The following is a 27,657-nucleotide window of genomic DNA, read 5'->3' on the forward strand; positions in this document are numbered from 1 at the left end:
TCGAGTTTAAGAAGTGTTTGGAGGATTGGAAGAAGCGCTGGTACAAGTGCATAATATCTAATGGGGACTATTTTGAAGGCGACAACATTGATGTAGACGAATAAATAAATTTAAGAAACAAAAAACGAATATTCCCGTTATTTTCTGAACACACCTCGTACATAACCATCAATCACGTTTATTATTAGAATTACGACTTTTTAATCGGATGTGCGATATGTAACTCATGTATTATATAAATGAACTGGACGCAAATCTGAATAAGTCAATTTACAAAAAAAGTAAGACATACAAAAATTAAATCTTATGATTATTCATTTACGCTGTTAATGTTTAGCCAATTTATAGTGAAAACACCAAGCGAACATAATGTATCTGAAATATATTATAAATAATACACAATGTGGTATAAATTTAAACTGTTTTATTTATAATATATTCAATGAACGAATTCATTAACCTTGGAAAACAAATATTTGTCGCAGTAGGCGAAATTAGCCGTTCACAATAGTCCTGATACCGACCCTTATGAATGGAATTAGAAAAACAAGGATGAAAGTAGGGTTAATGCTGCCGAAATGCGATCTCTGTGTGGTGAAACTGTATACGATTGTGTCCAGATCCGTGCATTACTATATTATATAAAGCTGAAGGATTTAACCAAATCAAGAAAGGAGTTGAGCGTTGATTTGGAAATATAGAGCGAATGGACGGCTAAAATGATTTACGGTGCAAATGTTGATGGATGCAGAAAGAAGACCAAAAAAAACAATATGGCATGACCTAATCCAACAAATACTTAAAGACGGACTTGTCAAAAGTCTGAATATTCAGCGCACATGCATGAGAAGATGGATGAATGCAGATAAAGCGAGGTACGTAAGTCGCAACAGAAAATGTTACACAAGCACCACGCTTTTTTGGTAATGTTATTGATTCAGTTGGAATAGTTCAGGAGTGGAAATTTAAATATTTTTTATTTATTTATTATTTTGGACATTACTAAAAAAGGCAACAAAATGATTGTTTCTACGGACAAATAAGCTGATCAAGAAACTGTCATCTGATATCTTCTAAGAACCTACTGGCGTTGAGGTTATGGCTTTGACCTGGAGCATCAATTACTGGACCTGATGTCAATTCCAACCAGATGACTTCAAAGGGAAGACTAAATGTCATTTTTCAAGATTCAGTTTTCTACACGTGGTCATGTTTTTTTATCGACACCTGATTTTGGCCAAATCAGCAACTGTAAATCTTCGAACCAAAAATAGTTTTTTAACCATTTAAAATTAATTGAATTAATAACTTAGAATATTTGCAACCATGAACACTTAATTTATCATTTTAGAAAGATTTAAATAATGATTTTAGAATGTTTGTAAAAAAAAATAGTTTTTTCAGTACGTTTTAATGGATTCTGGGATCAGGAATAGACTTAATATAGATACAAATAGATGTATAAATCTCATTCTTATGTATTTTACACACTATATCTGAATTGTGCTATTCATATAAATTATAAAATAATAAGGTAGACTATTTTATAACCTACTCTCCAAAATAATCTTAATGTTCCCCTTTCGCGTGACAAGAAATAAATATTTATTCCATCTGCCTGCCTGTAGCACTAACTATGCACAAAACTCTTTCCTCTATAGGTCTTGCTCAAACTATAATGCTTTTTTTTCATCAATTGATATATTCAACGTGCCCCTTAAATCATTCAAAAATAAATTAAGACTCATTCTTTCTGGCTGCGATACTCTCCCACTTGCTATTTCATGATGCTCACGCTTACACACGCCTGAACACTTACTCCCACACAAATACACACAAACACACCTCTACACTTACTCTCATACAAATACACACAAACACACGCTTTTGTTGCACCACAATTTAATATGAATGATTTTTATTCAGAGACTTCGCTGGTCTGTCTTTAAACCGTATCTTTTTTTGTTATTGTATCATTGTTGACTGTTTGTTTCTGTAAAATAAATAAATACATACTGTGAAGAAGGCGTATCATTTAAAATATTTTTTCTCTAGTGTATTTCTGTAATTAATGTGGTAAACTTCGAGCTTAGTGACTTCTGTCATGCTCGAGCGTCGTAGCCTATCCGGTGGCGATTGGTTTTTGTAAATGGAGGATCACAGGTTTAAAAATACATTTTTCGGACAAACGCCTCTAATTTTTTAATCAAATTTATTTATCGATCCTCCACGAGATTACTGTTAAACTAGATACACCAGGTACGCGTTACTAAAAACCTCTTGTAGGGGCAATAATGCGTATAGCGGCTAATCGGTTGAACGAACTGGGCTAAATTCTACCCAGGGCGCCTGATAGAAATAATTATCTAATTCCATTGCCGTAGAAATCACAAGTGTTACAGAAACTATTTCGCCGAGGCAAATTAAAAATTTGCAACAAGCGGATATTGGCTATCTCATAAATGCAATTAACCAATACAGAGCATCGACACGCAAGCGAACTGACGTCGAATTTACTATATCATGATCATTCCATTTAGGTGCACAGGGCACTGCATTAATACACCAAACGCAGCGTATTTAATTCATTTTTTAAGACATGAAGATAAGGAAATCGATCTTACGCTTCAGGTGCCCGTCCAGGGCTATGAGGTATTCTAGAAACAGCGTTTTAAACATAAATACTTAAATATTTGAGTGTGTCCAAATGTTTGTAGACAAACTGAATTTCACCCCCTCGGGAGTCATTAAGATAAACAAATTACAACAGGGATGGAGAATACCTTAAAGAAGAGAATATGGAAGTCTAGGCATTTACAGGGCTAATTACCTGCTATTGGGTGGTTTAAGTGGCCACTTTACGCACTGTGTAACATCCATATGTCTTAAATTCTTCCATATGTTGATTTTAGTGAAGTAAAAGAGCTGAAACCTTTATTGCTGTGAAGAGATTCATCTGACTGAATTATTTCACATACTAGGCAACGCCTCAAAACAATTTTCCAATTTTTAAACTTCTTCTTGGACCTTGAATCTGAGCCGACCTGACGACTAAACTTCAAATTTAACTCTCCTTTAATGCATCATTAGGATGGGCTACAGTATGAACCGAAAGCCCATTGAAAAAATTGGTGAATTTCTACCGGACCAGCCAGCAGCGTCCAGATTATTTTGCATGTGACGCTGTGATGATAAATGTTCCTCGCGATTCGTAGCTTGCATCTAAAACAAAACGCATTTCACGAAATATGTGCGAATGATTTTACCGGCATCTTTCGGTAACGCGATTTAATTAGGTTAGAAATATACACAAACATGTTACACATTGTTATACATGCAATAACCACATTTCAATGCAAGCTCGGGCGGTGCTCCGTGCAACCTGGGCCCGTATTCCAATGGAAAATAAAAATGTATCTTCAATTTTATCTACAAAATAAAAATGTATGAAAAATAGAATACGCGTACACTTTTTTTCCAAACATGTACAATAAAAGGTTACCGACGAAGATACTGCTAATTTTCGTACAAATATACACATTATCGTACATAAATACCGGTGTTACTTTATACAGTCTCGACATGTACCGATAAAGATGGCGTTTGTAATCGCGGCCCTGATGTGCTTACTGGGAGTAAAAGTGTAGAATCATCGCATATCACCTAGCTGATTTTGAATCCATGCAGATACCACGTTGGCAATGAATGTTAAACTCAACATTTTATTTTTAAAGATGGTACCAAATATTTAGAATAGATTTTTAACTATTACATAGAGTTTTTTTTTATGCTTCACAAGAAAACATTATTTACATTGGATTAACCATATTTTTTTTGTAGTTAAAACCCGTGCCAAGAAAGATATTTTACAATATTTTAATTTAGTTTTATTTATTTATTCTGTGTTCAGGCGAATGAAGAATACAGTTATGTGTACGAAACAGAACAAGAACCCTGGATTATTGATTTCTGATACTGAGTGGAGATAAGTCCGCCTCGTCGTGTGGTGGTTTTCGCATTCGCTCACCATTCTTGAGGTCCTGCGTTCGATTTCTGGCAGGGTGGATATGAAGTATTGATTTTAAAGGTTGATTAATCTGAAATATTTTATTGCGTGTGGACTGGCACTTGTGGCGTAGGACTGATCATCTTACCTACATGTGACAGATTATCGAAATACGCATTTGGTTTACAAATACGTTGTTTTATGCACCATTTGGCGGGGAAAGGGGAATAACGATGATGAGAATCAAAGCTAAAGCTTTTCGGCTAAATAGAATGATTTATTAGTTTGACACCAACATATTTTTATATGTAAAATCTGGGCCGTGATTCCAAACGCTATCTTAATCGATATAAAGTAACAATGATATTTATGTACGAAAATTTAAAGTATCTTCTTAGGTAACCTGTAATTGAACATGATTAGAATAAAAATTGCATATATATATTTTTTTTTCATAAATAAAACTTAATTTTACTTTCATTCCCATTAAAATACGCGCTTCGAACCCCTTTAGTTAACAATTTATGTTAAATTTTATCTACAAAAATATTTGCGTTCTTATGATTTACCCAAATATTTAATTTAGAGGGCCATTTTCAACGAGTTGTAAATAACTCACTATTAGAAAATGGAATCAAGTTGGGGTAGAGTGGGATTCGAACCACAGACCTTTGGTCCGTGAGTCCGAGACACTAGCCACAGGACCACAACCCGATTTTGAATTAAGTTTTATATTAAAAAATACAATACATCAACATTTTTTCAAAACATAAATTTCTACACATGTTCAATTACGGGTTATCGACGAAAATAATTTAAATTTTCATACAATCAAACACATTTTCGGACATAAATATCGATTTTACTTTATACCGTCTAGATATGTACCGATAAAGATAGCCCCTAGAACGGACACATTCATCGCATAGTGTTATGTATATATGTATATCGTAGCTTACAGTATAACACCGCTTATCTCAATTTGGAGATGTTTTCAGGAGGAACGATCAACCTTCTTAAGTAAGGCCACAAAAAGTTAAAAGTAAAATAATTGTTGCGTATTTGTCAAAATAGGTTGTTATTTATAGACAAATAGTTACTTGAATTTAACTCCCTGTGCATTTTAATTTTAGGTATGCGTATTTTATTTTATAACATTGTGATTTGTTCTATTTCAGGCAAACGAAGAAAATCTGAGTTGGAAGAGTTAAATGTCATCATAAATAGTATACACTGATAACACCACTTAGTAAATTTCTCAAATTACTACATCAATCACCCCCAAACACTTGATAAGACCGGAGAATTTAAAGTTGGTTCAATTCAACGAAAAATGAATCGAATAAATTTTAATTATCTGTCCTCAAATGTTAGGATGGGTAGAAAAAGTCAAAGGTGCTTAAGTGTGAGAGGGTATAATAAAATCTGTCAACTAAAACTGTTAGTCCTATAGTTTGTAAACAAAAAAATACACAAAAATGTCTCAATTAAAATATATCACATTTATATAAATACCGACAGCATAATATCATAAATTTAAATTATATCTGAGAAACCCATCGGACAACAAAATCATGTTCCCTCTGTGGCTTATTTCAGACGAGCCGTACAAACCCACACCGAACAGTAAAATTAGGGTGGATTGGTTTCTACTGTATATTTTTATCATGATCATTAGACAGTGCAAGATCCAGTTTAGGCATTATGAAATACTGCAGTGAAAAGTTACCCAATACCCTGTGGATTCGCATGATACATCTGTAATTGTTGAAAGACAGGGAAAGTAATTTTTGAAAAAGCGTCAATAATATAAATTTTAAAGAGCATAAGATACAAAATATTTTAGAAAATTTCCGAAAAAAGATTCCCTTATAATTTAACGGTGTAAACGTGCATAGATGTAACACAAGTGCCGCAGAAAACCATTCATCTATTTCATTCGAACTTCCATATTGAACTTTTTAGTACATATATATATATATATAGTTTATACATATAAAATAATGAACGTATATTATTTTGTTTTTGATGATTTGAAAAATATTATTAAGAAGAAAAAAACTTTACAAAACCAGATAAAATAGAGTAAAATAATATAATTAAAATTAATGAAAAGCCATTTACTTGGATATATTACAATATGTATTAATTAATGAGTAAAATAATTTCTATTCATTTTGTGTAACCAAAACATCAATTCATGATTGTTTTGTAATAACACATTGTTTTTAATCGCGTGTTTGTTTTATAAACAAAATACATAATATTATGTTGATTAACGAAGAAAATACGTGACAAATAAAATATCATACATATTTGTTTATATAAAAAAACAATATTTATAATAATTATTTTTTTAAAAAACATATTGAACTGTATAAATACGAGTAACGTGCAGAACATAGGTTAGAATTTAATTTATTATACTTTTCCGCGCAATGTTCACAGGGATTTCCCATGCACAAATAAGTACGCCAATTGTATTCCGAACCCGGTCGGCATAAATAATACGCATGCTAAATGTGTTTTAAGCCGGGATGATTTAAAATGGGAAATTGTGTGAAAATTTTTATTTTTATTAATTTATTTTTGTTCAATCGCAGTCGGGCCAAAGTACAGGGAACAGAAGTATTCAGCCTTGTTAAACAAATAATACTAATGACAAAATAACTATTTAAAAGACATCTTAAATTGTATGTTATGTGTACATTTACCGGTGTATAAAGAATCGCAAAAAATATAAGAAAGACAGATTTCTCGTAGTTTTCTTGATTCGTACAAAATGAGATAAATTGCTTGTGTGAAATCAATCTTAACAGTGCGATTTTTCAATATACATAATAATATATCAATTCTTAGACGCAATAATAATTCACTCAAATTAAAAACAATTTTAACAAAAAGACAATTTTGATAAATCGGTATTCGGACATTGATATCACCCTCGTTCATATGCCTCTCCGATATTGTGCGAAAAAGACAACGGCACGTCGGACTTATTACGCCTGAATAAAATCAACAAAATCGCGGTTTCGTTGTCCGGTTTTCCGCACTACAAAATTGAAACGATATGGATTTTTTTAGAAAGCGCATCAGCATGAAACTTTCTGTGACGACACATTTTCCGATTTTCAAAATTATTTGACCATATGTGTACACGTACGTCCAAAGACGGCAGAAAAAACTGGGCGCTTTTATGGGCTTTCGGATGGTCCTAGCTCTCATAAGAAACATGTTATCAAAAAAGCAAAACACGCCAATAGTAAATATCTACAGGGTGCAAAAAATCGCTGTTCAAGTGCCACAAATCAGGGAGAAAATACGGAATACGTTCGTATGAAGAAAAAACAGACCGCGTTTCCTCTCGGGGTAGCAATAATAACTCCATTATATCAATTTTTAAAGCGTTTGATGTGCCCTGAGATACGCTGAAGTTATTCTGCTAGACATATTGGAGATGGACATCGTCATCCCCCTGCTCAGGGACATTAATATATAACAAGGGAAGAAAAAATTTATCACATTTGCTTAAAGGTGCAAAGATTATTTCTCTGCCATTTTTTTTTAATATGCATACCAAAAAAATTTAGTTGACAGAAAACAAAAAGACATTTAAAAAAAATCTGGCATTGGAAAGTTTATAAATTTTTCTACAGACCTCGTTTTAACAGTTCATCCTAGCGAGGAAGACTTAAATCAATATTTTAAACTTTTAATAGAAACAAAACCCTTAACGAGTGATTTCGGCTTGATGGCTGCTCTCAAGTAAAAATCCTGAATAAGGAAATCGAGTGGAGTTAAGTCCGCCTCGCGTGAAGTGGTTGGCGCGTTTGCCTACCAACCTCGAGGTCCAGATACGATTCCTGGCAGGGCGGATGCGAAATATTGATTTTAAAGAACGTTTGACACTGCAATATTTCACTGTTCCTAGATTGCCGTTTGAAGCGTAAAAATGAGCACCTTACCTTTATGTAACAGATGATTAAAATACGCGGCCTTTAGTTTATCAATGCTGTGCCCTATACACCACTGGATGCGGAAACGTGATAGATGAAGATATAATAAAAAATGTAAAATGTTTCCCAAAGAGGGAACATTGGTATATCTGTATTATATCTTGTATCTGTATTCTTAATTAGTATTTTTCTAACTTCTTCTAATTTTAAAATTATTTTAATGTAACCCATACGAAAAAATGTACTCTTGTTCTCCACTGCAATATATGTACGCATTATATTTTCCAATAATATGTAATGATTTTTTCTCAATTTTTATTTATTTTTCTTTCTCTTCTTAATTTATTTTTATTTTTTGCTCTTTTTTTGTGTAAAATGCATTTCTGTCTTAATATTTAAAAAATGCAATTCTGTTCTTTCCACTTTTATACTAATATGTAAAGATATTTTCAATATTATTCTTTTCCCTCTAAAAAATATTTGTATCTTTTTTTGCTACTTCTGCGTAAAACGCATGTCTGTCTTTATTTGTACATATGTATGTAAAACATGTAAAAGCCTAAAAGGCGTTTAAAAAAAATAAATAAGACCGCCAATATACAATTTATATTACGTACAAAAAGTTAAATAAATAAAGATAAAAAAACACACGTAACATTGTTTAAAAAATAACGAAATCACGTAGAATCCGAAATACCTAAATCATTACTAAATGAATGCTTATGACCACCGTCAAAATACATTTTTATCTATACATAAATATTTTCCATAAATGTTTTAATATATTATATCTCGTGGATATAATATGTAACCACTCACTGCTTTTAAAAATATTTTTTTAATTTAAATAAACACTTTAAAACTATGCAATTAACTGTCATTCTTGTATATACGTCTGATTTAAATATGCACAATTTATGCAGTAAAAGTTTAAATAACAAACACTAGACAATTCACAAGCACAGTAGATATTTCTACACAGTACACGTGTGATTAAACCTTTAAATGAAATACACGGACATGCAAAAAAAATCAATTGAAAACTTTGATTGTGACTGTTGATCTACGAGTTCACGCGGTTCAAGTGACGTGAATTTCGCGGTTGTGTTTGACCCGCGACAGGGCGCTCGCGTCAGTCGCGCGGGCGACTGTACCCAGTACCCACGTCGGGCGGTCATGTGTGCCGGCGGGCGACTGTTAAATAAAGGCCGCCGAGTAAACGAACACCGCAGCTGATAGCCCGCTCGTTGCTGGACTTGCGAACTGCTTCGAGAAAGGAGGGAGAGAAATGCTTCGACGCGAGGTAGAAAGGTCTCTTGAGTGAAGAGACTTATTACCTAACCCGCCTACAGAGATGTTATAGATACACCTGGGCCCCGATTACAATGGGAAGTAAACACATATCTTCAATTTTATCTACAAAGTAAAATTAGGTTTTCTGTATGAAAAGCAGAATATGCGTACATTTTTTTCTTTTCAACATGTTCAATTATAGGTTACCGATAAAAATACTTTAAATGTCCATGCTAATATACTAATTTTCGTACACAAATATCGATTTTTATTGATACATTCGAAGATAACTCTGTTAACTTCCCATTGTAATCGGGGCCCTGAACTATAAAAATAAAAAAGTAGGGTAAAATCGGTAATGATTGTCACTTTTTTACTAATTTTGATCGTTCTTTTTTCAATAACATCGATATAATTTACGGAAATATTTGCTTTTTTTTTCATAGAAAGATTTGCCCAAATATTTCAATTTTGGGGCCATTTTCAACGCTCGACACAGCTTACCTACCATAAAGCGCACACCGCATCTGAGGACATAAGTCTCCATGGCGGTGTTCACATACACGGAAAAGTTGCTCGTTGCCAAATAAAAAAAAGCTGCCCGAAGGGACTCTCTGTAATCTGGTGGCCTTAGCATCTTTGAGCTGAAAGAAGGAAGAAATAAGTACATGATATGCACTTCATTGAATTGAGAAAAGAGGGAAGTGAATTCTTCACTGACTGGGATTAAACTGATAGGACATGATCAATTCGTCGAAATGAATATAAAACTTTTCAAAAGCCTCGAAATTCTTTTTGGCAGTCACCAGATCTGTATATCCAACAGGACCTATAACATGACCACGGATAGTAGCTAGAAGCTCCATTCAGTAATTATAGAGAGGGGGGAAGGGACAAAACCACAGGATGTGTTTATAAGACTAAATGACTCACTAACAGAAAATGGAAATCAAGTTGCGGCAGAGTGGACCTCTGATTCGTGAGACCGCAACACTAGCCGCGGGACCACAACGTCCCACAACCCGATACAAAATGATTTTTTTAGGTAAAAAATGTTTTATTAATAGTTTTTTTGCGGAAATACAAATCTGGCAGTCACCAAGATTTAAGGAGTTTTCTTTCTTTATTTTAAAAAATGGACAATATATTAAATATGAATTAATTGAATACAAATGTATAACAAGAAAATATAGTAGATAGAGATTTTATATTAAACTATTTTATTTTTCAACAATGTTTTGCGTTTGTCCAAACTTCTGTAGACAACGACTGGACTAGGGAACTGTTAATATTAACAGAAATGAATAGCATTTTAAAGAAGGGCTTATAAAAGTCTAGGCATCTACAGGGCTTATGGCCTGTAAGCTGGTTTAAGTGGCCCCTTAACACACTGTAACATTTACCCTTCTGTCTATATTTGAACATCAATATTCCTTAAATTTTAATGAATTATTACTTTAAAGTGTAAAAATGTATGAACATTATTTCTCATTTTTTTATGAATTTGCAGTATTACGTTTTACATTTTTAGTACTTTTTTATTTTATTTGATTTATTTTTCTCATAAAAACAAATCAAATAAAAAAAATTATACAATGGTTTCAATGTGTCGGTAGAAATATATACATAAAATACTTATACTTTTATTTTACTGTTTATTTGGTTTCTTTTTTTAATGATAATATAATTTCCTGTTATTTTCATTTGCATTAGAAACGTGCCGATAAACTTTTAATTATTATTAGTTTGGCGAGATCTAGATATTGTTATTTTTTAAACAAATTTCAATAAATAAAACAAAAAAAAAATCACCTACATACTAGGCATTTGATTGAATCACACTCAGATCAATAAGGGTATCAGCTTTTTAACTTTACAAACATCAATAGATGGAAGAGTTGAAGGAATATAGATGTTTAAATATAGGCAGAATGGTGAATGTTACACAGTGTGTAAAGTGGCCACTCAAGCCAGCCAATGACGGTCATATGCCCTGTAGTTGCCTAGACTTCTACATGCCCTTCTCTAAAATGTTCTACATCTCTGTTGTAATATGTCAATATTTTATTGTTATCGGATGAGTAAAGGCAAACCATTAAAACAATTAACTCTTACAAATTAAAATTTCCGCAAGCAGGCAATCGCTACCCACTTTACCCTGATTTATTAATTTTTGTACGAGCACGTAGCGGAAACACGAGCGAAATACAAAATAATATTTTATTGCGTTAGCTTTGTTTGCATGCGTCCGGGCGGATGAATAATACGGTAATACAACTAGAACGTTAGACGAGTGTCGATAGCTACTCTTATGTAAAAATTCGTAAAGAAATGGAGTGAAGACGAGTGCGCCTCGCAGTGTAATGGTTGGCACGTTCGAATTGTTCTCTTTTTCCACAGCAATTTCATTGCAACTATGCTGGTATTCCTAACGCTCTCGCGGCTGCATTATCTCGTGTATTTACATACAAAATACACGAAAAAAACGGTTTTCTTGTGCCGCGAGAGTGGTTCAGAATAGCACCCCTGGACTAGCAAATGGAACGTGAACTGTTCACCATGTCTTTATGCGACATATGACAGTATTAAATACAAAATTAGAAATCTCCATTGAAGGAGTTACTGAGATATTTGCGATAAACTTTTAAAAAATAATTGTGGGATTTATAATTGAATCGATCCATGCTAAAGGGGCACAAGTCCGCAGACTCAAAGTTTGAGAAAATCGATACAAACTGTCTCTTTTTTTTTTTTAAGGAACTTGTCATATTTTTAATTAATACTTGGGTATAAATAAGTAATACTGATATGAAAGTTTATTAAAAATAATTTTTTGTTGGTCAGATTTTTTTTTAATCCACGAACTTGTTCCCTTTTAGCATTTCAATATTTTTATAATAAAACCAAAAAAATGAAATCATGTTTTATATTTTTTTTTAGTAAAAAAATATTAAAATTCGGTGGTAACAATATTAAGTCGACTTCTTACAGTTAAATAATTAATAAAAAACTTTTTTAAATATCTAAATTTAAAATCAATAAATTTAAAGGAATTCAATGTACAAATATTCCAGAATGATTTATAGTTCTCATTTATTGTCTACCATGCCGTCAACATTGTGATCACATTCGATGGTCTGTTTCAGCTTTCTCGTCGGATTCACCTCTTTATCCATGTTGAAATGACTAAATTATCCTGCAGCGTGATTTTACCTTCACCTCACAAAAAGCATAAAGATACACAGCGATTGATGTACGAATACAGTGCCCTATGCACCATTAGGAGCGAGCAGGGAAATTATGATTTTGCATGGTACGTGTCCACAGACCGAATTTTATTGAATATAATTTTATATTATATAATACAATACGCTTAAACTTTAAAAAGAAAATTTAACGGGAAATCATTGCAAAAATATTTTTAAAATAGAGTGTCAGACACCTTGCTTGTTCAAATGTTTAACAGTATCCTTAAAAGGAATGTAGAGAAAAGGCAAAAATGAAAGTGACTAAAACAAGGATGTTCAGTGTCAAAATAGACCGACTTAACTGGTTTACAAAAGAAAACGACATGAGGATGGTCCCAATACCGGTTAGTGTGAGGAGACTTAAATCAAGTAGCCGATCACTTGTCTCTTTTGACTCGGGGGCAGGTACAGATAAGCTTGCATTGCAAAGACGCGTGACGGATGCTGTGCTCTACTTTACTAATCGATACAATATATTTACCTACAATATAAAAACTACAGAACTACAGAAGTTAAGAGAGACAAACATTTTAAAAGACAAGGAGAAAATTCATTTAAAAAATTGGCTTTCAAGAATGTTATGACTATAAGAAAATAGAAAAAAAGTTAACATTGACATCATGATAGAGCAAATGATTATAAAAAAAATATTACTGTGTTTCTTAAAGCAAATGCCTAATCTTTATTTTTGTGGATGTAAATTGATTTTGAAAGAATGGTAAAACAAGCATATATTTTATTTTTATTTTATTTGGGAAATCAACAGTTCTACATTCATATTTTTAGTAAACAAACAGATATAGTGTATAAACTCAGAACTAATATGGCGACCTGTTTTAGAACACGACTGGTATATTGTCAAGGCTTAAATTAAACTAATGGCTAATATGTTTAATATGACCAAATCTAACACATTAATTGATGTTTTAAGACCTGTCAGCATATTAATTTTATTTCGGTGATTGTATACAGACACTAAACACGTAATGAAATTATTTAATATGGAAAATCCATACAAATTTATTAGCTTTTGAACGGATATTTTTGTATCTAATAAAGTTGCTAGGAATATTCTAATGAAATTTTGTACTGTTAAATTGCATTAGTTAACTACTTCGAAATAAAGCACTTATATTAATATTTGTATTCCAAATACTATTTTTTGCCAATAAATCCGTATTTTGGTACTGAAACTGAGCTGAAAACATTAATTTTAAGTACGCTGTTCACTAAAGTTTGGGTAAAATGTAGCACAGTTTTAAAAAAAAACGTCGCTAATAATCGTTACTGTAAAACTTTTTTTACTCTTACATGAAAAAATTAAAGTTTGGGATTTATTGATTTTCCAAGTTAGGCCGACGATATGTAAGTATATTCGAATTTGACATTCATTTCTTGATAACGCTTTACAATAATTATAACAGCCCGATTTCAGCATAACATAGACCTAGGGGTCAATAAATCAATAAATAAAAATTATTGCATGATTATTAAATAAACCTCCATTATTGACTTCTATACAAATATTTATGTCGGTTTACAATGCATAATTGAATTAAAATGTTTCACGAATGGTTGATAATCTCAAAGTTATTTGCAAAATTCATTGGTTTCAATCGGAAATACGAGTACATACGGAAATAATTCGTTGGGTGAAATTAAAATAACAATAAATGTATAATGAATGCAAATGAATAATAACACAGACAATTGACATGCAATATGTTGATTTTATGCATGGTTCTTGGCGTAACCGTAATAAAAAATTACATCTTTGTCGAATACAAAGGAAAACATTTTCCTATAAAATCAAAGAGCTTCAGAGCTTCAGACTTCAGACACGGAAAAACTGCAAAAGAAAACTAATTACCTGGTCGGGAAAATTTTTATAAAGGAGATACAAGTAAATGGAAATGAGATAGACGTATATTGTATACGCGCATCTTATTACGGGCTGTTCCGCAATTATGGGCGTTATAATCACAAGTTAATGAACTTGCGCATTGAAAACAGAACAGTGGAGTATATTACGAGGTGAACACTTTGTTTTAGGTTCGCACGAACTCGGAAGCGTTCACTCATCATAGTGACGACATACATCAACGGAGTAACTACAGCTGACGCTCGGCAGTGAATGGGAGAAAAGTGTATTTGGTTTGCGAAAAGAAGTGGCCAGATACAGAAGTTTTCACAAAGCAGCAATAACCAAAGACCGCGTTTTAAACAAAGTTATTAAAGAGGCAAATTTAATTCAATTCACTGTCGCGACGCTCGAATCAGCAATGCTTACGTAGGGTAGTTCGAAAAACTTTTTCGATTTTTTTTCTTTCGCTAGATACCTATATCGTACGTAAATTGAACGAAAACAAAACATTGATAGCAAGCGGGCATAAAACGATAACTAAGTGAACAAAAATAGTTATCATTTTATTTTATAAGTATAATATCTTATATGTTTTCCCCGCGTCCAAGTAGAAAAAATAATAGAGTTGTGCGCGTAAGATAGAACCTGAATCCTAAACGATAGTTTTTGACTGGATAGCTTTCAGATACTACAGCTACTCTGGAGATAAAAATCTTGGGAAACGAAATTAAGGGGAGATAAGTCAGCCTTCGTAGATGATTGGAGCTTATCCCAACAATGCCTAAGGTCCCGGGTTTAATTTCCGAAGAGTCGAGATGAAACATGTATTGAAAAGAGGAAATTTCATAGTCTCCGGACTGGATCTGGAGAGTAAGTCTGATCATTTTATCTCGTGTATCAAATGATCCAGCTGCGCTGCAAGTGGAGTACCAATGCAGTGTCCTATGCATTCTGGGAACGTTTAGGGAAACGACGATTATGAAATACGAGTATCATACATGAACACTGGTACAAACATTTTTGCCGTGTTTATAAACCTGTTCTGCCTAGACAAGATCAATGATAAAAAAATCATGTCAAAATACATTCGCCAAGCAAACGTATCTATAGAACATGCAAAGATACAATCAAAGAAAACCTAAGTAAGAAATGTTTATTAATGGTGTTGATGAATTGTATACATTAATTCGTTTTTGATAAAAACAATTTGATTACGGATTATTTAAGCGAAGCAAAAAATGTTAATAATTTAACCATATTATATTTATAGTGATGTAGGTAGTGATTAGAGTGTGTTCACTGTGCAAGATGTCCCAAGATCCGAGATCGATCCAGACACAGTCGTTGTGAAACATTAATTAAGTAGATTTTTTCAATACGTCATATTTCCTGAAACTGATATTTTACCTCCGTTGAACAAATAATCGAGATACGCTGTAATTGGTACATCAATCTAACGTTCTATGCAGAATTGAGTGCGGAGATTAAGATTAAACTACCGAAATAAGAAGAGTGAAATCAAAATTAAATAAAAAAGCAAAAAAGGATTCAAGTCAGATTTGTCAAACCTCAAAGGGCTGCCCTATACATCGCACGATGTGGATAAAACAAAAGAAGAATGAGCATAGAAAATCGATAGTTAAAAGATGATCAACAACTTTCCTCAGAGCGAAGATCTTCTGGGTGTGATTTATGATACTGTCATATTTCTACAATAATTCACCGAGACCAGCTGCGAGAATATAAATGACTTTTGACAGATTTATTGATATAATCAACTGACTTTTTTATACGAAATTGTAATTATTTCATACAATTTCAAGTTATCATCGTCGGTGTTATGTTATTAGCCGAATATTAAACCTAAATTCAAACAAATCAAACCATAAATCCGTTTCCTCTAAGGTGTAAGCAGATAAGATACAGCGCCCCACCACTCGAGACGCTTTCTCTACATGCATCATCACAAATATGCAGATCATTCCGACTTTTGACACGTCCACCTTTTAGTATTTGTTTAATTTGATCAGGACACATCTTTTTCGGTCTTTCTTGTTTGCTGCATCCACCAACATTTACATACTTAATATTTTTAGCCATTTCTTTCTGTGAGCCAAACATTTATTTGCCAAGACGTACGATTCACTATGCTTCCGACACTTACTCTCATTTCTGCAAATTTATGTATATGCCCGCCCTTAAATATATATAAAATGTATATACATATATATAAAGTGATAAATAAATAGTAACTTGTTTCTAGCTTAATAAGTTCATTTATGTATTCAGTGTTCTAAAAATGGGGTGGTTATTTAAAAACCGTAAAAATAAAATTACAAATCAATTAATCAATTGAGAACTATTTTCATGCTAATATTCGTTAGGATTTTTTTTTCACTAGCAGAGAAAAAGTTATGTAGTGACTACACAATACAAGTAGTATACTATCGACTAATATTAGTAAATATTTTTATTTAACCACTTTCCTACTTCTTATGTAACCGTCTCTTCGTCAGGACACTCACTACACAGACATGCAAATACTAAAATACCATCACTGTAGTATACAAAGTACTAACGAAAAAATGCATAAATTACACGCAGAGTTAAAGGGGATGCAAACACCACCATGTCCGAACATGCACTAAAATTAAGTTAACAATATTTTTGATTGAAAAATTAACCAATCGTATAACGTTCAATCCCTTAGCACGTCGCCTCCCTAACCCCCACCCCTACAAATAAATCGCTGAATATTATTGACCTAATTTTAGTAGACGTTCGGACATGGTGGTGTTTGCATCCCCTTTTAACTCTGCATGTAATTTATGCAGTTTCTTAAATAGTTTATATACTACGGTGATGGAAAAGGTGAAAGTGTATTTAAGTATTTGCATGCCGGTGTAGTGAGTGTCCTGACGAAGAAACGTGTGCGTCTCGAAACCGGTAGACATAAAAAGTCGATGAGTGTTGAAAAACAAATATTTACTAAGATTGATTGAAATGTTTGACCACAAAGATAATGCTTTGAACATAAATAATAATACATTAACTTATTGCCTCGTATGTTAATATGCATGGGCAAATAAACTATGCGACCATAACGCACGCGAACTGATAGTGAGAATAGCTAATTTATTAAAGAAAAAAATAGATTAATGATTCAGATCACTGCAAAACCCACATTAAAATTCTATCACAAATGGATCTTCTCAGCTAATTACTAAATCAACGATATTTTGCGAATGTCTAAATGATCGGTTGACAGGCTGGACTTCCTCCCTAGGGAGTCATTTAGATCTCAATTTTTACAACAGAGAGGGAAAACTTTGTTGAGAATGGGGTATGGAATTCTAGGCATTTACAGAGCTTATAAATTGTCGTTTGCTGGTTTAAGTGGCCATTTTACAGACTAAGTGACATTCACCCACATGATAAACCTTTCAGCTGTTTTCAGTTTAGTTCAGTACCGAATAAATCGGCGTTTATTGTAAAGCATAGTATTATTATAATATGTTTGTAAAACAGTAAAGAAGGTGAAAAAATACAAATAAGCTAAATTAAAATAAAATCAAGTAAAAATTAGGTAAAATTAAAGTAAAATTAAAGTATAAGAAAACATATTGGGCACTGTCTATTCTCACTAGGCATAGTCACCTCACCTGTTCTAAGGTAGACAGCTTTTTTTGAGATGTCTTAAGATTATTGATACAAAATTGAATATTACATAAAAATATGATAAACTTACAAAAAATTATGGAACCAAAAAATGAAAACTGTAAAAATGTATGTACCTAACTGAAAAAATATATGAAACTGAAAAAAAATATATGCAGAAAAAAAATACTCATTAAATGGTATAAACTGATAGAAAGTAATACATTTGTACACTGACATTTAAAAATAAAAAACAACACACTTACAACAAAATTATATCACACAAAAGCCAACAGATCGAAGAGTTGAGGAAATGTAGATGTTTAAACATGGGCTGAATGGTGAATGTTACACAGAGTGTCAAGTGGCCACTTAAACCATTCAATGACCGTCATAAGCCCTGTAAATGCCTAGACTTCCATATTCTCTTCTCAAAAATGTTTTCCCTCTCTATTGCAATAAGTTTAAATATGAATAGCTCCCTAGGGAGGAAATCCAGCCAGTCTGCAAGCATTTGGACATACTCAAACATTGTTGAATAAATAAAGATAAGTCATAAGTATTATTGTTATCAAAAACATTTTTCACTTTGTGGTATGACATTTTACACTTATTTGTTTATAAATTTGTATAAACCACTTAAAATTAAATTCCTGACGATGAGGTAGTAACCTCGAAACCGGTCGAAGTGTAATTTAAAAAAAAAAGTGGTTTATACAAATTTATAAACAAATAAGTGTATAAGTCATAAGCCCTGTAAATCCCTTTCTCGAAAATGATTTGCCCTTTGTTGCGAGAAATTTAAACCTTATTCGCATTTAAGTATTGGCCAACAGGCATCTATTTTTTATTTCTTCTTTTTTGAGATAATATGCTTGCTCGATTATTTAGTTCACTCGAAGATTTTTTTCTTGCTTATCGAAGCGGTTAATTTACGGAATTCATTTCACTTCTATCTTTGCAGCTTTTGTTTATATACTTACTGTTTTTTGTGTTTACTTTCGTTATTGTACAATATATAACTTTTTTATCAAAGCATTTAAAATTTCACATCTGTTTTCTGTACATTTACTATTTTTTTTTTTTTTTAATTTTAAGTACGTTAGCATGCATGTTTTTAGAATTCCCTTTGGGCGTTAATGAATAAAATAAATAATAATTAAATAAAAAATCAGTCGTGTTTTGAGTTTACAAGACGTAAATAATATAATCCTTATAGTGAGGGTGTTAGCTTTAAAAAAGTTGAGACTTCATGGGTGAAAGGACGAAAAAAATAAATTGTGAAAATGAACTGAAGAGTTCAAGTGAAATAAGAGAAGATTACATGACAACTGCAAACAGACGTCGGAAGTACAAAATCCTTAAAGCGAATTACAGATAAGTGATGAGAGAAAAATATTGCACAAAGGCTTTCCTCGACCAGTGTTAATTAAATTATTTTTTTTGCAACGTCTATTTTATTTGTGTATAGTATTTCCGGGCTCGCAAGTAATTAGCTAAATATATTACGTTGTGCGTTAGGTACTTTTATTTTAAACGTACCTGAAATAAAAAGTAACTTCTGAATAATTTAATGCGACTAGACATTTATATTCCCTGACGGGCAAACTTATTTCCTGCACTGTAGGGGTTTCAATTATTATTTATTGATGGAAACTTCTCTGGTCCATAAGGATTATGCTTAACAAATTACAACAGGGATGGAGAATACCTTTAAGAAGGGAATGTGGAAGTCTAGGCATTTACAGGGCTTCTCACCTGTCATTGGCTGGTTTCAGTGGCCACATTGCACACTGTGTAACATTCACCATTTTGCCTATGTTTGAACATCCATATTTCTTCAATCCTCAATAAGCTCACCTCTTTAACTTCACTAAAATCAACAAATTAGAGAATTTAAGAAATGTGGATGTTCGAACATAGGCAAAATGGTAAATGTTTAACAGTGTGTAAAGTGGCCACTTAAACCAGCCAACGACAGGTCAGAAGCCCTGTAAATGTCTAGACTTCAATATTCTCTTCTTTAAGGTATTCTCCATCACTGTTGTAATTTGTTAATCTTAATGACTCCCGAGGGGGTGAAATCCAGTATTTTGTCTACAAACATTTAGACAAACTCAAATATTTGTATAGTATTGTATCATATAATTGTATTGTATCAAATATTTGTATTACAATATTGTAAGAATTATGCTTCAAAAATTTGTTTTTATATTTTTGCATGTTGTCAATCAATGTTTTTAACAAGGCTACTTTTCTGTTTATCATTTTCAAATCATCTTGATTGCTTTTATTTTGACATCTTAATACTTTTAGTATTTTTTAATCTAATGTTTTATATACTTTCAAAAGTTGATTCCGGTATTTTACATAAGCATGTGTGATAAATTAGGTTTAAATAAATAAATATCCCTTGAGAAATAAACAATTGTTGCAGGAGGTGGTGAAATCAGCTGTTTATAATGTAGTCCTGAAGCCAAAGCGAAGAATGGATTAAAAAAAAACAAGAATAAAAGTAGGCTAAATGCTGTCGAAATGCGATAAATAAGGCTGAGAAAAGCATGATCGATAAACTCAAAAAATATATTTTGTGTTGGTTAACAAACTGCGAACGAACGCCTAAAAATATTTACGATGCGAATTTCGATGGATGCATAGAACGAGGAAGACCAAGAAAAACATGGCACGACCATATCGAACAAATACTTGAATGTCGTCGTCTCACAAGTCGGTGCAATCTACGCGAATGCGAGAAATGAGAAATGAAAATCTTTAAATAGACAGATTTATATGGTATTCTTTCCTCTATATCTACCCCTACGGGGAAACGGTGTGGCGGTTCGTTTTTGTTTATATTATGAGGTTTATAGGCTACTTTCATTATCATTGAAAATGAACTCGATACAAAAAATAAACGATTAACTTAACTGGTCAATAAGAGTAATGTTTCATAATATTTTTAGTAGGTACCTACTCTAATTTTCGCATCCATGTTTTTTTTCTCAATAAGAACATATACGAGTACTTATAAAATGATTGATATTATTTGCGTATTAAAAAAAAATATAATATAAATAATTGATACATATTTGTACCTTAAAGGATAAGCCACGGGAGTCACGGATAACGAAATGTTCAGGAAACAAGATTTTGTGATTGTGCGATTTTCTAAACATCATAACTTTTGAACCAAATGAGATAATTTCAACCAATAAAAAACATGAATGTCAAATAAGGATTTTATGATAAAAAAAGTATTTTTTAAAATAGTATATCTGAGATTACTGATATTTTTTGCATTAAAAAAACGTGAACCTAAGATTTTTATTTCAACCTAAAAAAGCATTATTGTGACGAAAGTAGGATTCGGTGTTTTATTCACGTATAAAATAGCTTACTGCGATAATTTCTGCATTTTCAACATCAAAACAACAAAAATTTGACTCCCGTATTTTACCCTCTAAGGAAAGATATGTTTTTATCCTATTTATGCCTATAATTTGTTAATTAAATAGATTTTAGGAATGTTTAGATTAAGTATTACTCATTAATGCCATTCTATTAGGGCTTACTTAAGCCTGTTGATTGGCTTTAAAAAAAAAAAAAAATAATGCAAATATTTATTATACATACCGAGATTTGAATTTGTGTTGTACACATTTTTTAAAAGGTTCTTTGAACCGTCAAATACATAAATAAAGCACTTAATAATCGCCAAATACGTAATTATCGGGATCGCCATACTGTGACTTCCAATGGAGAAAGTGAACCGTATATTTTTAAACAGGTAGACAAAAAGCGGTGAGTGAAGATTTAACGAGTACGTGATAAAAAATAAGCATGAGCAAGTAATAAGTATATTGGGGTCTAAGTACCTGCCTGGATGTAGGACAAAGCGGAGATTACCAGTTTACGAAAAATAAATAATAGTTATGCTAGAATGGACCGACAATATTCGAGCGTAGTTGTGCAGAAAGCAGCCAGCTATAGAAAAGTGTAGTATTTTTGTGAAAATAGTGAAATATCAAATCTACGCAACAGTCAAAATGTTTGTCATTCATTTATTTGTTTTATTTTATAAGGTTATTCAACAAAGATACATACTAGAAAACATACGATTTGAAGTTTTTTGTCGATACAATTTCACATGCATATATGTATATCTTCAATTCAAAAAGAGAAAGACGTCTGCTGAAAATGTGTTTTTTTTATATTGATTTTTTTGTGTTTTTTTTTTTTTTAGTCAATTTTTTTTTTTTATGTTTTCGATGGACATATTTTCTTTTTTTTTCCATAATAATAAGAGTATTATATGTTTTTAGAATTTAAGAGATAAGATTAAGTATATATATTAGAACTTAACTATAAGCACCTGCTGACGAACTGCATTTTATGCAGTTCAGTAGGACTTGATAATTTATATGTTAATTTATGTATGCTTTTGATAAATAAATAAATAAAATTATTATAGAATTACACAAAATATGTAGATATAATAACAATTATGTATTTCCTTTTTATGTACTTAAATTTTTTTATGCAGTAAGAATCACAATAAAAAATAAGTTGTACGTGTGAACTTATTAACTAAGATTTAATCCTAAGAGATTATTCGCAAAAGTTGGGAGAGTATCGTGAAATATGACAATTTTGTTATTTTGGCAGATTTCCGACACATGCGGGCCATATGTGTGTGGTATGCAGCATTACTTAAAAACAAAGGCAGCTTAAATATGTCACGATGCCTGAGTGTTCTCAATTCCGCATTTATTGGTATTATATTTTATTGAGGAGGTTAGTATCTACTTTATAGTTTAATATTTTATAGATAATTTTTTATCGAAAACAACGCGGCGTTTTGTCAGGGAATCAGAATAAAGAAGAGTGAAAAGTTGCTCGTTAGATGAATTTTTAACTTTGACAAAGGATAAAAAATGCATACATTTGATTATTTTTTTTATACAAAAAAATATTTGACCAGCTATAATGATTTTTAAAGTCTGGCTGACCAAACAAACTAAGATGCGCATTTTGCAAAACACATCCAGACCTAGTAAAACTCAGATGTACGCGTATGTAGCGTCATTATGTATTGATCATAGTATTTTATATTTATATAACGGTACTTAATTGTTATGAATCACATAATTCATTTGTTATAATAAATTCAGAAATAATTTAATTATGTTTTAAGGGAATTTTGTTGATTTTTTTAAGTCGGCTGACCACACAACCTGAAATATGCATTTCGTAGAAAACAGCCAGATCGAATATTGAATGATACCTCATCAAACCTTAAAATAATGTATCTAGTGATTCTGTATTAAAACATATTTTTTTATTACAGGAATTTTAAAATTAATGAATTTATAAAATTAAAATACTTATGTATTTACCCACTTTAATTTATGTAAGAGAACTAGATTTCTGGGGGAATTAATCTTTCTATTAGCATCTGTAGTTTTCTGCAAGTTGAGAAATGATATTTTTGTGATCAACACTATTTTCAGAAGGTGATTATTACAGTGCAGTGGTTTGTATGAAAGCGGCCTGGCTAGAACATAGAATTGACCGCACGGCACCCGATAGCGCAAGACGCTCGACTTACACACGGAAGGTTCCGGGTTCGATTCCCGGTGAGAACACATAAATTAAATGTGATTTTTCTCAAGCCTGGGTGTTCTGTGATGCAATTCATTGAAATTGTGCCTTCTGGCCTGTTGTGGTCTAAAAAAAATATGACACTAACATCTATTTTTTTTTAAATTGTGGACTAACTGCTTTCTGCATAACCGAGTTCATTTGTGCCCAAGTAGAACATGTGGGTGGGTACGTCAACCGAGTCATGAAATTAGTCAACAAAATAAGAAAGGTCGGTACATAACACACGACGAATCTAAATACACCGAAACCTAGTTTTTTTCCATTATTTGGTTGTAAATATTTATATGATGTGATGTGATTTATTTGTCCGCTTTGTGGAGTAATGATCAGTTCGTTTGCCGACAATGCAAGAGGTCTCCGGTGCGATTCCCGACATGGTTGACATGAAATATTTGATCAAAAAGGTGCCTTTACACTACAATATTTCATAGTTTAATTCAATCATCAATAACATATGGCATAAAGGGGTGGGGAGGAGTCTTGGACGCGCATAGTCGCTTAATAGAAATTGCACAGAAAAATATAATTAAAATAATTTACAAAGATCATACATTATTTCCTAGTGATAAATTATATGAGAGTGGACTCCTTAGTTTTAGAAAATGAAATTTATTTTAGTGTCTGAAATATGTTTACTTGAATAGGGTATTGTTAAGTAATAATTAAAATCGTATTAGTAATAGATCCGATAGTGTACTGTCAGTTCCAGGATGCAGAACTAAGTTCACAAAAAGACGCTCCTTACTCCTTACATGTCGGTCCAAGATCCTTCAATCTTCTTACTAAGGAACTACAAAACATTAAATCACTGATACAGTTTAAAGTAGGTATGAGGTCTTGGATTAGCATGGAAGGAACAGATAGACACATTCTTTTTTTTTTTTTAAATGCATACTGCAAATAAATCATGTTTTCGTAATATCAGCATATGTTAATTTGGTTTGAATTTATTTTTCTTTCTCTTCTTTTTTTTTCATGTCATACCATATTTATATGTTATAAACTTTTCAATAATTAAAAAAAGAATGGCCCACGCTCAGACGCTGAAGTCTTTGTAGGTATTTTTTCCAATTTATGTTAAAGCTTCATTTTAAGATGTATTTATTTATTTTTACTGGATTATGGGGAATGCAAAAATAAAATTAACTCATGCTAATTATATTTTCAAAATGTATTCTTATCAGTGCACTCCTGTAACTAAGAGGAGCTTCGCAATTGCGCCGCGAGGCGTAATTTGACGTATTTAAAATGTAATATTTATTATTTAATTATTATTGTTTTAAGCATTTATAATCAATCATGAACAAATATTTACTAAAGAAAAGAAAAAAAATATTTTCACAATGTTTATCCGAAAGGTTTTTACACGCTGACATGACACAAGCAGGCATTTTGGTTTTGATTCTGAACGGTACTCCTGGCTGGCGGTCGAAGAACGACTAAGTACGCGTTGGGCATAACTGAGTGTTTGGGCATGAGTTAAGTGTCATCGTTTTTGAGGGCTCAGTGCATGTCTATGTTTGTGTTTCCTTCACGTCTCAACGGAGCGATCGATTGACATAATTATTTGCATAGGGATAGCCGGAGAGGTAAGAAGTAAAATGGTATATTAATTTTTATCCCGAATCAAAAAAAGTACAATGAAAAAAAAAATGTCAACAATAGCAACATTTTTTTAAATTTGAGCAGTCAAAAATAATTCATTTGAAATAAATTCTTTAAATTTCTATTATTGACTTGTTTTATCTACGGTTAGTCTAATTTGCTTGTGGAGTAGTATTTTAGATTTGTTCACATAACAACGATGCTACGTCGCCATAGACTAACGGATCGGCGTATTTTTTTCATGGTGATAGTTGGAGGGCCGGCAATCGATACAAGCTACTTTCTGTCCCGAAAAAAATATTATTTTGTCACCAAAATTGTTGTTGCAAAACGACTAAACTAATTAATTACACAATTAATTTCTCCCTAAAACCACGTGAACGAAGCCGCGGGTAAAAGCTAGTTTGTTAAATATAATTATAAAACTTTTTTTATTACAGTTGATTACTTAGACAAAAAAAATGTATTCTGTATTGTAAAGCATTTGTTACGAAACATTTACAAAGAGGAAATAGACAGTTACTTACATACGTAGCTACTAGATACAGATCAACTTGACAGAAAATGTGACGCTGGATATGAGATTACAACGAACACAACAGAACAACGCATGTTATCTGAACAGAATTGTAAAAAATCAACGTCAACCTAACTACAACTGGTACAGCCTTCACAAAAGACTTTCTAAGATGGATAAGATCAAAAAAAAATGCATAACTTGTTTAGTAAATAAACTGACATTTACTTATTGAATTAATTTAAAAATTAAGAAGTATTTGATTTATCCGGATTGTAATGCAAAAACATTAAGTTTCAGCGCTATAAGAAACGGAAAACTAAAATGATGTGCTCTATCACTGCATATGTTGTAAATACACGCAGCAAAATTTTAGAAGAACATTCCTCGCGGTAAACATTGTTAAAAACTCACTTTTTATTGGAAAAAATAAATACATTTGAAAATGATTATGGCGTTCTATCCTCTCTACCTACCCCTACTGGAAAACGACATGATGGCTTGTTTGATTTTGAAAATGGAGTCAATCCTTAATGTCTCGGACTAGCATCCCTTCCATCAACCCCTACCCAGCCGCATCATAGTCCGCGTCCGGTGCGTACAGCCTTGTTGGTCAAATATGTTTTAAATCTCAATCTTATTTTTTTCGAATTATAAAATGCGGTTTTCCAAAAAAATTCATAAGGATATTTTAAAAAGTACGTCATGAAAAATGTTCCTCTTAAGTTTCGCGGTATGGCCCTGAAAAACCGTGTATATATGGGCTTCAACTATTTTTTAATTATGTTGCGTTTTACAATTTATTTAAGAATACCTTTCAATTTTCAAATATCTGTACCTGAAACTAAGTTGTGTTAAAACGCAACAGACGAAAAGAACAATAAAAAAAAATTCTTTAGCAAATATGAGATAACTTTATATATGAGATATCTTTATCACTCTTAAATCTTCTTCTTTCTCTCCCTTATCCCATTTCATTCGGGCTCTCTACAGTCCCCTGCTCCTGGTACCTTTTCGTCCAACTAGCCTACTTCATTTCTCTTTTTATAGCACGCCACCATGTGGCACTGGGTCGACCTCTACTTCATCGGCCTTAATGAAGTTTTATCAAATGGCCATATTATCTCAGTCTGCATTCCCTCGCTTTCCCTTTCGACTGGAGTCACCCCGAAACTGCCCTTGATATACGCATTCCTCTCTCCATCCAGCCTTGTAACACACCCTGACCACCTGAGCATCTTCGTCTCACTCGGACAAACCTCGACTTAGCGGAAAAAAGCTTGATATATGTTAGATTTTATAAATTATTTTGAAATTACATTTATCAAATGTCACTGTTTTTTTTAATGAGTGGTGAATCTCAAAATGTCTCTACTTGCGTTCGACGTACAAAATCTCGTTTAGAAAAAAGCGTTTTGCGAGAATTTCATATTATTAACGTACTCTAATTTTACCATTTCACAAAAGTGAAACATGCATTTTAAGAGGATCAAATCGTTTGCGCGATAATTCGGTAAGGATAGACAAAACAGGATAAGTGAAAAGTACCGTAATTAAATGCAGGGAAGGGCGGGGGTGAACGAACGGAAGAGCCGGTTGACAGAGGATGTTACGCGGGGCCCTGTCAAAGAAGCGTTTGAATGAAACTAGGGTTGAAAGGAGTAGAAGGGCTATTCACAGACCAGGCCATTCAAATACAACTTGAAGGTTTCTACAAGTAGCAGATGGGGCGGCCCGCGGCCCGCGGCTCACGAGTCTAGACATTTTGCAAAGTGGAATAATGGTTACAAGTATGGCACCGAAAAATATTAAAAATCCCCATTCATTGACAAGTTTGCAATGATCAA

The 27,657-nt window shown here is 32.4% G+C and overlaps 1 protein-coding gene across 9 annotated transcripts in view; it reads right to left on the minus strand.

Moving 5' to 3' along the window:
- trio (trio Rho guanine nucleotide exchange factor) overlaps positions 1–27,657 on the minus strand; it is a 492,673-nt gene that overhangs the window by 392,858 nt on the left and 72,158 nt on the right. For 2 of the 9 annotated variants that reach the window (XM_088224406.1, XM_088224405.1), the window contains exon 1: positions 8,782–9,158. The exons of the other annotated variants lie outside the window; for them this stretch is intronic. The gene's annotated coding sequence lies outside the window, so the exon portion shown is untranslated. Of the gene's footprint in view, positions 1–8,781; positions 9,159–27,657 lie in introns of those variants that run through there. 9 annotated transcript variants of the gene reach the window in all.

Source organism: Micrasema longulum, unplaced genomic scaffold (assembly GCF_059751315.1).
Source record: "Micrasema longulum isolate JH-2025_06_02 unplaced genomic scaffold, ASM5975131v1 h1tg000281l, whole genome shotgun sequence".
Lineage (NCBI taxonomy): Eukaryota > Metazoa > Arthropoda > Insecta > Trichoptera > Brachycentridae > Micrasema > Micrasema longulum.